Here is a 15,477-nt window from a genome sequence, read left to right as displayed (position 1 = left end):
CGACACTTCGGTTCAGCAACCTGGCAAGGGGTAGGCAATCCGCCAATACTCAGGTAAGCAGTTAGAAAAATACTTCGTTGAACTCCGGTATTTTGTTTTACATGTACATTTTGTATGTTTCAGGCCCCAAAACGAAATGTTACATAGGCAGACTCTTAGGGCGCCCCCACCTGGGGAGCTGCCCTCCCCCTCACGCAGGTCCCATTCCCCTCTGACTTCCTCTCTACTTTTGTCAGCTGCCCTCCACCAGAGTTTAACCGTTTAGCAAGAAGTCTTCAGAAACATTTACAATTTTTTCGATGTATTTATTTGTTTGAAAGGCAGAGTTAACAGAGAAAGGGAGAGAGAGAGAAAGAGATCTTCCATCCGCTGCTTCAGTCCCACAAATGTCTACAAGGGCCAGGGCTGGGTCAGGCTGAAGCCAGGAGCCAGGAGCTTCATCTGGGTCTCCCACATGGGTGGCAGGGGCCTGAGCGCTTGGACCATCTCCTGCTGCTTTCTCAGGAAGATTAGCAGGGAGCTAGGTGGGAAGTGGAGCAGCTTGGACACAAACCTGCACTCATATGGGATGTAGGCATTGTAGGTGGCAGCTTAACCCACTGTGCCTTGACACCAGCCCTAGGATATTTGCTTTTATACAGGCTTTTTAAGGCTAAAAAGTGGACTTGAAAGTGGGTTCAAGAAAGTACGTGGCTCAGTACTTTCTTCGACTCCATCTGAGGTTTGCCAGAGTTACCTCTTATGTTTAATTTACCTACTTTCATTTTTTTTTAGAGATGTTTTTATTTTGTTTATTTGAAAGCGTTACAGACAGAGGTAGAGACAGAGAGAGAGGTCTTCCATCCAACGGTTCACTCCCCAGATGGCTGCAACAGCTGGAGCTGTGCTAATCCGAAGCCAGGAGCCAGGAGCTTCCTCCGGTCTCCCACGTGGATGCAGGGGCCCAAAGACTTGGCCATCCTCTACTGCTTTCCCAGGCCATAGCAGAGAGCTGGATTGGAAGTGGAGCAGCCGGGACTAGAACCAGAGCCCATATGGGATGCCGGCACTTCAGGCCAGGGCTTTAACCCGCTGCGCCACAGCGCTGGCCCCTCTGCTTTCATTTTTATTTAAAAGGCAGAGACAGACATCTTCCATCATGGGGTTATTACCCTACGTGCATCAGCTAGGGCTGTGCCAAAGCCAAGAAGCTGGTATTCAGTCAGAGTCTCCTGAATGAGTGGCGGGGGAGCCATCACTTTCTGCCTCCCAGGGTGCATGTTGACAGAAAGCAGAATCCAAAGCAGAGTAGCAAGGATTCAAACCCAGGCACTACAGTGTGGGCTGTGGATGTCCCAGGCGGCAACTTAACTGTTGCACAAAACGCCTGCCCTCAGTTTTACCTCTTTATAAGCACCTAGCCCTGCTTTGGGCAGTAGCTAAACTAGCGATGATAAATAGCAGAAAATGCCAGGTGATATGAGCTTACAAAAAAGTGGCCAGGGAATACCTGGGTAGACAAGTATAATTTAATGAATCTAGAGGGAGATAATTAAAATAGGCTTATTTTAAGGCCGGCGCCGCAGCTCAATAGGCTAATCCTCCACCTTGCGGCGCCAGCACACTGGGTTCTAGTCCCGGTCAGGGCGCCGGATTCTGTCCTGGTTGCCCCTCTTCCAGGCCAGCTCTCTGCCTTGGCCCGGGAGTGCAGTGGAGGATGGCCCAAGAACTTGGGCCCTGCACCCCATGGGAGACCAGGATAAGCACCTGGCTCCTGCCATCGGATCAGCACAGTGTGCTGGCCGCAGCGCACCGGCCGCAGGGGCCATTGGAGGGTGAACCAACGGCAAAGGAAGACCTTTCTCTCTGTCTCTCTCTCTCACTGTCCACTCTACCTGTCAAAAATAAAAATAAAATTTAAAAAAAGGCTTATTTTAGACACTTGCGGGACGATACTGGAGTGGCAAACACTTCTGACCAGAGAAGTTAACAGAAACATTGGACATGACAAATAAATGTGTAGCACAAACTAGAAAACGTTATCCTAACCTTATATGTACAATGGACATCTTCGCTAATACTATACATGGTTCCGACCTCTGCCCTAATGAGAAGGTGTAACTAGAGGTGAGGTGAGTTTTGGCACAGCAGTTAAGTCACTGCTTAGGACACCATCATCCATATCAGTGGAGCGCCTGGTTGGAGTCTGGGCGACTCTGCTTCCCAACCAGCTTCCTGCTAATGTGCACGCTGGGAGGCAGCAGGTGGTGGCTCAAGTATTTGAGTCCCTCCCCCACAAAATGGAAGATCCAGACTGAGTTCTGGGCTACCGGCTCCAACCTGGCCCAGCCCTGACTGCTGCGACTGTATGGGGAGTAAACCAGCACATGAAGTCTCTCTCTCTCTCTCTCTCTCTCTTCCCATTTCTCTCCCCTTCTCTCCCCCTCCCTCCCTCACTTTCAAATAAAATGAAAAGCAAGTAAAACTTCAAATTTTTATAAAGGGTATAATCTCCCTCCCAATGTAGCTAAATTGATCTAGAAAGTAGAACAGGCAGAGGGACATGAAAATTGCCTAGGGAAGGTTGAACCTTTTGCATATTTAATCCTCATAAGACTTGAGACCAGAATTACCAGTGTTTTGCAGTGATGTATGCTAGGAATGCTTTTTTCTGCAAACAACCAAATCATCAAACTCATAGTTTATATTTTTGTTACCCTAAAGTAGAGTGGTTGTGGGCAGATGCTGGCATTGGTTCAGAGCATGGTTGAAGAGCTGTCACATCTCCAGGGATGACAACCAAATTCAAGAAGAGGAAAAGGAGCTTTTCATTTCATCAAGAAAGAAAGAATCTTCCTAGAAACCCTCTGCAAAAGATTTTCCCTTTTGTGTCATTCACTGGAACTGTGTCACCAAACCCCTGGCTGCTAGGTGTAAAGATGGCTGGGAAGGCAAGTGTAGCACTCAGGTTTCCAGGCTGTATGATGGGAATGACCAAGGAGAGGGTTAGGGATGTGTCTGGGGTCAAAAAGACGTATTTGGTTAGCCAAAGGGTCTGCTAGAGCTCACCCTTAAACCATTTAATATCCATACATCCATGCATGTGTCCGTGCCTTCTTCCCACGTGGAAATGTCACTCAGATGTATTCATTCATCAGACCCCTAAGGAAGAAGGCAAACCCAGAATCTCACAGCCTGGAGTTTAGCATCTCTGCAGTCTTCTTTATCACTCCTTCTTAATGGTTCGGCAGTTGGTAGCTGAAAGACAAGAGAGGCGTGCCGCTCCCATAAATAGCATTATGGTGACAGGGAAGAGTAATTGCAAGAAAAACTCCCATTTAGAGACCTAGATTGGCCCTCAGCTTCAGCCCCAGGCTGGCCCAGGGTCATTGTGGGCATATGAGGAGTGATTCGGCTCAGGGGAGTTTTCTTCTCTCAAACAAATAAATTTTTCAAGAAACATCCCATTTAGAAAAGAAGAAAAATGGGAAATGCATAGAAAAATATATATACTCTAGGAATCCTGTTACTACAAGAGTAGCAGTGACTCGATGTGCTGATTGTAGGGAAGTTCCGTGCCTGGGTAGGATCTGACTCTGTGCTGTAGGACTGCCCTTGTCTGCACCCTCCCAGCTCCTGGTCTTCCTCTGCAGAAGATGTTCTTATTCCAGAACCACTGTGGCAGTCTCTCGTGTGGGCACTGTGGAAAACGACTGTTCTGGGTGAAGCGCACAACTCTCACAATCTGCTTCCTGCTGCTGCGGCTGCAGGATCCACGGTACAGCCAAGGTCGAGAGCCACAGTGCTGCTGGGACCTTAACAGGCCTCTTCTTCTGTCTTGACAACAGCAAATAACAATCTACTCTTTCTTTAAAAAAAAAAAAATTATTTGAAAGACAGAGTTACAGAGAGAGGCAGAGAGAGAGAGAGAGAGAGAGAGGTCTTCCATCTGCTGGTTCACTCCCCAAATGGCCGCAACAGCCAGAGCTGAGCCCATCCAGAGCCAGGAGCCAGGAGCTTCCTCCCGGTCTCCCACATGGGTGCAGGGGCCCACGGACTTGGGCCATCTTCTATTGCTTTCCCAGGCCATAGCAGAGAGCTGGATTGGAAGAGGAGCAGCCAGGACTAGAACCGGTGCCCACATGGGATGCCAGCACTTCAGGCCAGGGCTTTAACCTGCTGCACCACAATGCCAGCCCCAAAACTAACTTTTGTAACTTTCCTTTTGATCCTATTACATATACAGAACAAAGGTGCGCACAGTTTAGTTTTTTAGTAATAAAATAAACATCCAAGCAGTCACCATCCAGCCCAAGAGGTAAACCAGTACTCACATTTTCTGGTAATTCTTAATTTATTTTTATAGAAAAATTAGCCCAAAATCATGCTTTCAAATTTGTAAGATTTGATCTTCTGACAACTGCTGTTGAAATCATCTTTGTGTTTTTGAAGCTCATCAGCATTGATATTTACATTGTTATCCTTTTTCATTTCTATATAGTAATCCAGCAATTAAATAAAATATACTATGCATTCTACTATAGTGGACATTTAGGTAATTTCCAGTTTTTCATTATATACATTGTTATTGTGAATGTCGAATGGACATACATCATGGTGCAAATGTTTCTGCAGGATACACTTGCTGCTATTTTATGGTATGTAATTTTATCTCAATTGGGCTGTAAAAAAAAAAAAAAAAAAGGCTTTTAGGACAGTTTCTGGGGCCGGCGCTGTGGCACAGTAGGCTAATCCTCCACCTGCAGTGCTGGCATCCCATATGGGTGCCAGTTTATGTCCCGGCTGCTGCACTTCTGATCCAGCTCTCTGCTATGGCCTGGGAAATCAGTGGAGGATGCCCAAGTGCTTGGGCCCCTGCACCCTCATGGGAAACTGGGAAGAAGCTCTTGGCTCCTGGCTTCCGATCGGCTCCTCAGCACCGGCCATTGCAGCCATTTGGAGAATGAACCAACAGATGGAAGACCTTTCTCTCTGTCTCTCCCTCTCACTGTCTATAACTCTTCCTCTCAAATAAATAAATAAAATCTTTAAAACAAAGAAAGAAAAGTTTCTGTAAGACAGTGGTTCTTTAGTGGTCTATAAAGTCACCGGCAGGGCTTGTTAAATCACAATGGTGTTGTTGGCTCCATCCCAGAGTCTCAGATTAAGAAGTCTGCAGTGGGGAATTTTTATTTCTCATGCTCCTGCTGCTGGTCTAGAAACTCTTCTGGGGTAAGTACACAGGTGTAGAATTGCTGGGTCACATGACAGGTACATGCTGTACTTTCTGGATGATGCTAAATGGTTTTCCAAAGTGCTTGTGCTTCCAACAGCAGGCTACGCACATTCTGATGGCTTCATAGTCTCATCAACATAGGAAACAATCAGGGTTTTTTTGCATGTTTGCTAACATTGTGGCTTTAATACGTCTCTCCCTGAGGGCTAGTGACACTGAGCACCTCTTTATTATATTGACCATTTTTTTAAAGATTTATTTTATTTATTTGAAAGAGAGTTACAGAGCGAGGTAGAGCCAGAAAGAGAGAAAGAGAGAGAGAGGTCTTCCATCCGCTGGTTCACTTTCCAAATGACCGCAATGGCCAGAGCTGAGCTGATCCAAAGCCAGGAGCCAGGAGCTTCTTCTGGGTCTCCTCCATGGGTACAGGGGCCCAAGGACTTGGGCCATCTTGTACTGCTTTCCCAGGCTATAGCAGAGAGCTGGATCAGAAAGGAAGCAGCCGGGACTCGAACCAGTGCCCGTATGGGATGCCGGCGCAGCAGCCACGGCTTTAACCCGCTGCGCCACAGTGCCGGCCCTATATTGGCCATTTCTGTTTCCACCATGAAATGCCTGTTCACAAATTTGTGTCATTTTGATTTTTTTTACTTAGTCATAAGTGTTCTTTGCATGTTCTATACATTAATCCTTTATTGGTATCATATGCTATAAATAGCTTCTCTGGGTGGTAGCATAAATGAACAAAAATTACTTAATGTCAAATTTATCCATCTTTTTATGGTTTGTGCTTTTTGTGTCCACCTTCAGAAATAATTTTCTAACCAAAGGCCATAAACCCAATCTTCTGCATTGTTTTCCAAAAGGTTTACATTTAGAATGCTAAGATGTCTAGAGCTGACTTTTATGGACCCAGTTTCACTGTCCTCATTATGAATACTCAGTTGTCTCAGTACCATTTATTGAGAACTTTTTATTGTGTACTGACATGTCAAGTATATGAACGGAACTCATTATAGACTGCGGATTATAGTCCATGGTCTGTCTGTCTACACTTTACCAAAATGACCCTATATTATTACTGTTAACAGAGGTCGGCTGCTCAGGGGTTCTTGTCTTCACACAGAAAGGATTCAGGTGTGAGTCAGAGTAGTGGTAAGCAACATAGTAAAGTTTAATGAAAAGAAGTAATAAATGGAGTGCCTGATAGCCAGGCGGGCATCTCCAGAAAGCACAGTCTCCACTCAGACTGGAGTTCTTGTGGACATCATTGTGGATCCCCCGTTTCCTCTCCCCTCCCTCCATCCCTCTTCTGGAAAAGTGTGGCAAGGTGGTTTCTGGATGGAGAGTTCCCTAAAACCCTCCAGGATGTTATCAGCGCAGTGTTATGGGCCCTAACGGCCTTCTTGGTGAGGGCAGGGGGAGTCTCCTGAGCTACCCAGGGAGTGGGCTGAACCCACCTGACAGGGTCAGAGAACAAGAGCAGTGACTTCAGGCATCACTCCTCTCTGCTCTCAGGGCCTGTTTCCTCATTCCATTGCAGAAGAAATCACTTTCTTCAAAAATTCTCATTTGCTTTCCATTTTCTTTGACCCCTCTTACACACACAGGCTGATTTGTACCTAGCTACCTTAACATTAGCACTTCAGAATAAGTACTAGCACATGGTAGGGCAAGTATTACAAAGCTGCTTTCAAGATTGTCTTACCTTGGGCTTTTAAAAACAATTTTATTTATTTATTTATTTAAATGACAGAGTGACAGCAACAGAGAGAGAGCTTTCATCCACTGGTTCATTTCCCCGAACTGCCACAACACCCAGGGTTGGGCCAGGCTGAAACCAGGAGCCAGGAACTCCATCCGTATCTCCCACATACTTGGGTCACCAGTCACTGCTCTCCCAGGCATATTAGCAGGGAGCTGGATCAGAAGTGGAGTGGCTGGGACTCAAACCAACACTGCAGTATAGGCTGCTGGTGTTGCAAGCGCAGCTTAACCTGCTGAGCCCCAACACCACCCCAACTTGTGCTTTTGTGTACTTCCATCTAAAATTTAAAATCAGCATATCAAATCGTACCAGAAAAAAATACTGACTTCAAATGTCAATTTAGGGATAATTGTCATCTTTATCTTTAGTCTTCCAATCCAGTGGTTGTTACATACATCTGTTTATTCAGATTTCCTATAATGTTTTCAATAAAACTTTGTAATTTTCTCCATAAAGTTTACACAGTTTTTCAGATTTACTTCTAATATTTTATGCTTCTGATTATATAGTAAACATTTTTAAAATTTTTTTATTTATTTTGTTTTATTTATGTGAAAGGCAGAGAGAGGTGGGATAGACAGAAATCGCCCATCTTCTGGTTCACTTCCCAAATGCATGCCAACAGCCAGAGTTAGGCCTGGCTGAAGCCAGGCACCAGTTACTCAATCCAGGTTGCCCACTTGTATGGCAAGAACTCAACCACTTGAGTCATCACCTGCTGCCTGCCAGAATGCAAATTAGCAACAAGCTGAAATCAGGAGTGTAGCTGGGACTTGAACCCAGGCACTCAGATATGAGATGAGGACATGACAAGCAGGTCTTAACTGAAAGGCCAAATGCCCACTCCCTAACCATTATTTATTTTTCAAGTCGTATTTTCTGTTTGCTGCTAGTGAACTAGCAATACAATTGCATTTTGTGCATTTTTTTAATCCTGCAGCATTACTAAAATTTCTCAATTTTAATTAACTATAAATAATTCTAGTTTTTTACATATATGATATTATCCAATTAAATGGCTATGTTCTTTCCAATCTTTTTATTTATTTTTATCTTACTTGTCTTATTTCATATTCCTTGTGATTTACATGGCATTATTTTCAACTACTTCAGTTCTCTTTTTAACCCTAACACAATCTTAATGTTCTAGCAAATACACATTACATTCACCCACAAATGTATCACCTCCTTTGTACTCCAGTTCTTCCTTCCCCTCAGACTGTCCTTCTGGGATCACCTTTCACCTTGAATACATTTTCTAAGAATTTATTTTAGGCGCAGGTGTTTGGCACTGAGTTAAGTCGCCACTTGGATATCCGCATCCTATATTGCGAAGTCCCAGGTCGATTTCTAAATCTAGTTTCCTGCTGATGAGCACCTTGAGTGGCAAGCAGGTAATGGTTCAAGTACTTGTGTCACTGCCACAGTTCTGGGCTCCTGGCTTTAGCCTGGCCCAGCCCTGACTGGGGAGTGGACAAATGGACAAATGGACAGAAGATCCCTGCCTGCCTTTCAATTAAATAAAAATTATTTTTAAAAAATTTTTTATTTTAATGAGGATCTGACCCGGAAAAGGTTTTAGCTAAGAAGTACATTTATATTGTCTTCTCAACTTCACTTTCATATTTTCCATTTTTATTTCTTTTGCTGAATTCTGGATATTTTCTTCTGACCTATCTTTCACTTAACAAATTTTTTTATTTGTCTAATTTGTTGTAAATTCATCCTTTGAGTTTTTATTTTATTTCCCTTCTAGAACTGCTATTTGTTTTTTTCCAAGTTTGCCAAGTCATTTTTATATTATCCTGTTTCCAACAATATTTTCAAGCTTGCATTTTATGTCTTTAAACATAGCATTCAATCATCGTTAGTTCATAATCTGTTTCTGATATTTCCAGTATCCAAAGCCTTGGCAGGCATGTTTCTGGTAATTTCTGTTGATTCTTGCTTGTGGAACCATTGTCCTTAAAAAACTGTGACAATTCCTCTTTTTTTTTTTTTTTTTTAAATTAACTTATTTTCATTTTTTATTTGAAAGACATAGAGACAGAAAACACAGAAATCTTCCCTCCACTAGTTCACTCCCCAAATGTCTGCAAACAGCTAGGGCTGGACTAGCCTGAAGCTGTGACTGAAACTCAATTTGGGTGTCCTGTATGAGTGGCAGGAACCTAAGCAGTTGAGCCATCTACTGCCTCCCAGAGACTGCGTTAACAGGAAGCGGAATCAGAAGCACAGCTGGGACTTGAACCCAGGCATCCTCTATGGGATGTGTACATTCTAAGAAGTGACTTAACTTCTGCACCAAATGCCCGTCCCTATTTGTGAGAATTTTTTTTTTAAGATTTATTTATTTATTTGAAAGGCAGAGTTACACAGAGAGAGAAGGAGAGGCAGAGAGAGAGAGAGAGGGGTCTTCCATCTGATGGTTCACTCCCCAAATGGCTGCAAACAGTCAGAGCTGCACCAATCCGAAGCCAGGAACCAGGAGCTTCTTCAGGGTCTCCCATGTGGGTGCAGGGGCCCAAGGACTTGAGCCATCTTCTACTGCTTTCCCAGGCCGTAGCAGAGAGCTGGATTGGAAGAGGAGCAGCTGGGGCTTGAACCAGCACCCATATGGGATGCCAGCACTGCAGGCAGCAGCCTTACCTGCTGTGCCACAGCGCCAAGACCTGTGAGAATTCTTAAAGGCCCAACTGGAAGCTTCTTCCAGAGATACTTTGCTCCTCTCTTTGCTTGCAGGAACTGACCATTTGGAACCATTTAAATTTTTTTTAAAGATTTATTTATTTATTCTAAAGTCAGAATTACACACACACGCACAGAGAGAGAGAGAAAGAGAGGTCTTCCATCTGCTGGTTCACTCCCAGTTGGCCACAACGGGCAGAGCTGCACCGATCCAAAGCCTGGAGTCAGGAGCTTCCTTTTTAAATTTTTTTATTATGGAAATTTTAAAACCCATAGAAGTAGAGAGAATAATAAAAGGTACTCATCACTCAGCTTTTAATAGTCATCAACATTTTATTTATTTACCTCTTCATAATTTTTCGTAAGTATTTTAGAGAAAAATTTCAGGTATCATCTTTGAATCCATAGACACTTCAGCATTGTCTCTAACAGATAACTTTTTTAAAATTCACAATGCTATTATCAGACCTAAAAAGTGAACAGTAATTTCATGATATTATCTCATACTCAGACCTCATTCACATTTTTCTGCAGTTTTTATCCTGATATGGTGCAGATGTTCAGTGTACAGTTATGATGCTTACCTGTGGCACAGTAGGATAAGCTACCACCTGTGACAGACGCCACCATGACCCTGCCATCCCATATGGGCACTGGTTCAAGTCTCAGTTGCTCCCTTTTCCATCCAGCTCCCTATCAATGCACCTGGGAAAGCAGTGGGAGACCAGGTTGGAGATCTTGGCTCCAGCTTCTGCCTGGTCCAGCCCCAGCCATTACAACCATTTGAGGAGCAAACCAGTGGATGGAAGATCTCTCTCTGTCTCTCCCATTCTCTGTAACTCTGCCTTTCACATAAAAACTGAATAAAACAGAAAAAGAAAAGGAGAATAGTACATTGTATTCTAGCCACCAGTGAAAAAAATTGTGTTAAAAGAAAAATAAAAAATTTTTAAAGGCACTGCTTGAGACACTGGCATCCCGTATCAGAGTGCCTGGGTTTGAGCCCAGACTCTGCTTTTGATCCAGTATCCTGCTAAAGCCACCCTGGGAGGCAGCAGATGATGACTCAAGTACTTCAGTCCCTGCTACCATATGGAAGATCTGGACTGAGTTCCAGCATGCTGGCTTCAGTCTGCCCCAAATCCTGGCTGTTGTGTTATATGCATTTGGGGGGAGTGAATCAGCATATGAAAGCTACATTCCCTCTCTCTCTCTCTCTCTCTCTCTCTTTTTCTCTCTCTCTCTCTCTCTCCCCCCCATCTCCCCCACCTCCCTTTCAAATAAATAGAAATAAAAGTATTTAAAAGAATTCAAGCAAGATCCATACTACATTTGGCTTATATATGTTAAACATCTAACAAGTCTTTTAGAATTGTAAATAGTTCTATTCTCCCATCCTGACTTTTTGTGGCATTTATTTGTTGAGTAAATTGGATCATTTTTTCTATAGAATATCTTTGTGTATTTGATTGTTGGCAAAAATATGTCCTTTATTTTATTTTTTTAAATAACTGGTTGGTCGATTTGAAAGGCAGAGCAAGAGAGAGCGAGAGATTTCCCATCTGGTTCACTCCCCAAATGGCTGCAATAGTCAGGTCTGGGCCAGGCCAAAGCCAAGAGTCAATTGACAAGGGCCCCAGTACTCTGATCAGAAGCAGAACAGCCAAGACTCAAACCAGTACTCTGATGTGGGATGCCAGCATCACAAGCAACACTTAACCTACTGCCAGCCTCTCATTCATGATTTTTAGTCCTTGTATTTTCTCTAAATTGGTATAAAAATTTGAAGATTCGAATAGGTTGTAGATTCAGAGGCAGTTATTTTCACAAAGGCACTGTGTTGATGGTTCTCTGTCATGAACTCACAACTTAAAGTTGAGAAACAACCCAGGTGATGGGAATTTTGACTGCAAATTCCCATAAGGGCCTGAAAGGAAGGGCTGTACACTGGGGACCAGCTCATCCCTCTCCTAGTCATCCCCAACCCAGCTCAGCACCAAGGCTATTATCTCTGCTATCCTCTGTAGATCAAGGGGTGAGATGGTAAATATCTCTCACTCACCCTTACGTAGGGCCCTTTGGGGTCCCAGCTCAACGTGCAGTCTCCTCTCCAGCTAAGCAGGCCCTGAACTTTGATTTCATATTCTTAGAGCACATGCTCTTAGTACTCTGCTTTCCTCTCTGGATTCTCGGGCTTTCTTACATTTTTCCAGGATTTGGGTATTGTACACTAGGAATTACTCAATTTTCTTATGTGTTATAATGGTGTTGTAGTTATGTTCAAATTCTCAGGAATGAAGGTCCACAATGTCAAACTGTTTACCAATTTCAAATGTTTTAACGGTTATTAAATCTCAATGGTGGCCGGTGCCGCGGCTCACTAGGCTAATCCTCTGCCTTGCAGCGCCGGCACACTGGGTTCTAGTCCCGGTCGGGGTGCCGGATTCTGTCCCGGTTGCCCCTCTTCCAGGCCAGCTCTCTGCTGTGGCCAGGGAGTGCAGTGGAGGATGGCCCAAGTGCTTGGGCCCTGCACCCCATGGGAGACCAGGAGAAGCACCTGGCTCCTGCCTTAGGATCAGCGCGGTGCACTGGCCGCAGCACACTTGCCGCGGTGGCCATTGGAGGGTGAACCAACGGCAAAGGAAGACCTTTCTCTCTGTCTCTCTCTCTCACTGTCCACTCTGCCTGTCAAAAAAAAAAAAAAAAAATAGTATGGGTATATGGCTGTTCCTTGTACCATAAACTTTTCTTTGTATTGAATATGAATCAGGAAAATAACGTAACATGGTCATTCCGCACATCCTGACAACTTGGATGGTTTTAAGGTTTTTTGTTTTGTTTTGTTTTGTTTTTCATGTGTTGGCCAAAATGTTACTGTTTTCAATAGGTTTGGCCCAAATATCTGAAATAACCTGTCACATTACTGCAAACAGAGCTTTCCCTTTTATTTTCTTAGGGTTCTTCTGTGGTCTTTTTTACATTGAATATTTAGCACAGTATTTTGCATATCCAACATGTATATATATAAAACTACAAATTTCCTTCTAATTATTGCTTCATTTGTATCTCAAATTTTATTATTATCTATTACTTTCATTATCCTGCATTTCTTTTTTCTTCTGTCCACTATAATTTCTTTTTTTCTGTATAATTTTTTTGTTTTGTTTTGTTTTGGTTTGTTTGTTTGTTTTTTAAAGGCAGAGTTAGACAGTGAGAGAGAGAGAAAGGTCTTCCCTCTGTTGGTTCACCCCGCAAATTGGCGCTGCGCCAGTCTGAACCCAGGAGCCAGGTGCTTCCTCCTGGTCTCCCTTGTGGGTGCAGGGCCCAAGGACTTGGGCCATCCTCCACTGCACTCCCAGGCCACAGCAGAGAGCTGGACTGGAAGAGGAGCAACCAGGACAGAATCCAGCACCCCGACTGGGACTAGAACCCAGGGTGCTGGCGCCGCAGGCAGAGGATTAGCCTAGTGAGCCACGGCGACGGCCTGTGAGTTGTGTTTTGAAAGTTTCCAGGGGCCGGTGCTGTGGCGCAATGGGTTAACACCCTGGCCTAAAGTGCCAGCATCCCATATGGGTGTCAGTTTGAGACCCAGCTGCTCCACTTCCTATCCGCTCTCTGCTGTGGCCTGGGAAGGCAGTAGAAGATGGCCCAAGTCTTTGGGCCCCTGCACCCATGTGGGAGACCTAGAACAAGCTCCTGGCTCCTGGCTTCAGATCGGCGCAGTTCCAGCCGTTGTGGCCAGTTGGGGAGTGAACCATCGGATGGAAGACCTCTCTCTCTCTCTCTCTCTCTCTCTGCCTCTCCTCTCTCTCTCTGCCTCTCCTCTCTCTCTCTGCCTCTCCTCTCTATCTCTGCCTCTCTCTCTGCCTCTCCTCTTTCTGTGTAACTCTGACTTTCAAATAAATAAATCTTTAAAAATATATATATAAATATATATTTTGACAGGCAGAGTGGACAGTGAGAGAGAGAGACAGAGAGAAAGGTCTTCCTTTGCCGTTGGTTCACCCTCCAATGGCTGCCGCGGCTGGCGCACCGCGCTGATCCTAAGGCAGGAGCCAGGTACTTCTCCTGGTCTCCCATGGGGTGCAGGGCCCAAGCACTTGGGCCATCCTCCACTGCACTCCCTGGCCACAGCAGAGAGCTGGCCTGGAAGAAGGGCAACTGGGACAGAATCCGGTGCCCCGACTGGGACTAGAATCCGGTGTGCTGGCGCCGCAAGGCGGAGGATTAGCCTAGTGAGCCGCGGTGCCGGCCTCAAATATATATTTTTAAAGCTTACCTATTTATTACTGATTTCTAATTTAATGCATTGTGATTAAAGAATATGATCTGAATGACTCCTGATTTTTGACTTTGTTGAGCCAGGCATTATAGCCTGGTATGTGGTCAGCTTTTGGATATGTTCCATATACCACTTTTATTTTTATTGTTTCAACTAATTTTTATTTACAGATTATAAATCTCTTCAAAAAGATACATTCCTTCATTTAGTCAATGGTAAAAAGCCTTATTAAACAGAAAAAAAGCCTAAACATCATCACTTATATTTAAACAGAGATACAGATCATTAACAGTGTATGAACACAGAACACAAAATGTAGTTTTTACTTAAGCAGTTATACGAATGAGACTGTTTTTAAGTTTCTTCACTGACAACCCCATTTTAACCATTGAACAAACTGCACTTAAATTAGCAGTAGTAAAAATGTAAAAATTCAAATTTAAACATGAAAATATAGAACAACAAAAAAAGAAAAAGAAGAATCTTCATTATCAAACAGATTAAGAAATTTGCAGACACTCAGATACTTTCTGAGGCATATCAAAACACCTACATCAAAGGCTGCATTCATTTGAGAGGTGTCAATACATGTTCAGTGCTGAGGCTATTTGTAGCACTTACAGTATATACAAAGCAGCGTTAGACTACTGTGGTTCACATTTCAGAAACATAGGTTTAAGCTTCATGCTACAAATTGCTCCATATACTCTTAAAAAGAACACTTGTTTTCAGCTGTTTGGAGAAGTGTTCTTTATCCATTGCAGTAAATATGTTAATTGCTACATTCCCCTGTAAGTATTACTGGTTGATACACTCATTATTTTTAAAGATTTATTTATTTGAAAGGCAGAGTTACAGAGAGGCAGAGGCAGAGAGAGGGAGAGAGAGAGAGAGAGAGAGAGAGTCTTCCATCTGCTGGTTCACTCCCCAGATGGCTGCAACAGCTGGATCTGCATTGATCTGAAGCCAGGAGCCAGGAGCCTCCTCCAGATGGATGCAGGGACCCAAGCATTTGGGCTATCTTCTACTGCCATAGCAGAGAGCTGGATCGGAAGTGGAGCAGCAGGGACTTAAACAGGCGCCTATTTGTGATGCCAGCACTGCGGCTTTATCCACTACGCCACAGCACCAGCCCTGATACACTCAATATTGATGAGTATTAAAAACTTTCATTCTATTTCATCAGTTCTCCTAACAGTCATATTAACATTTTTTCCATTTAGTATTTATTTTTGTTTTTTCATATTTCAGTATGAACCTAAAAAACATAGATACTTCTTAAAAATAATCATTATACCATTGTAATTTCTGTAAAATAAATATAATGCCTTAATGTCCTAAATATCCAGGACTCAGATACCCCAATCAGCTGACATATGTTGTTTTATATTTAGTTTGTTACACTTAGGATGCAAACATTCCAAGGTACATTGCGTTTGGGTAGAAGTCCTGTTGTGGATTGCTCTTGGGCACGATTTCAGATCCTCCTGGATCTTCCATCCCTTTGTCAGACACTGCTGTGCT

This window comes from Oryctolagus cuniculus, chromosome 16 (assembly GCF_051225735.1).
Source record: "Oryctolagus cuniculus isolate XC-2025 breed Fujian yellow rabbit chromosome 16, ASM5122573v1, whole genome shotgun sequence".
Lineage (NCBI taxonomy): Eukaryota > Metazoa > Chordata > Mammalia > Lagomorpha > Leporidae > Oryctolagus > Oryctolagus cuniculus.
The sequence above is the reverse complement of the archived record's forward strand: the minus strand, read 5'-3'. Positions refer to the sequence as shown.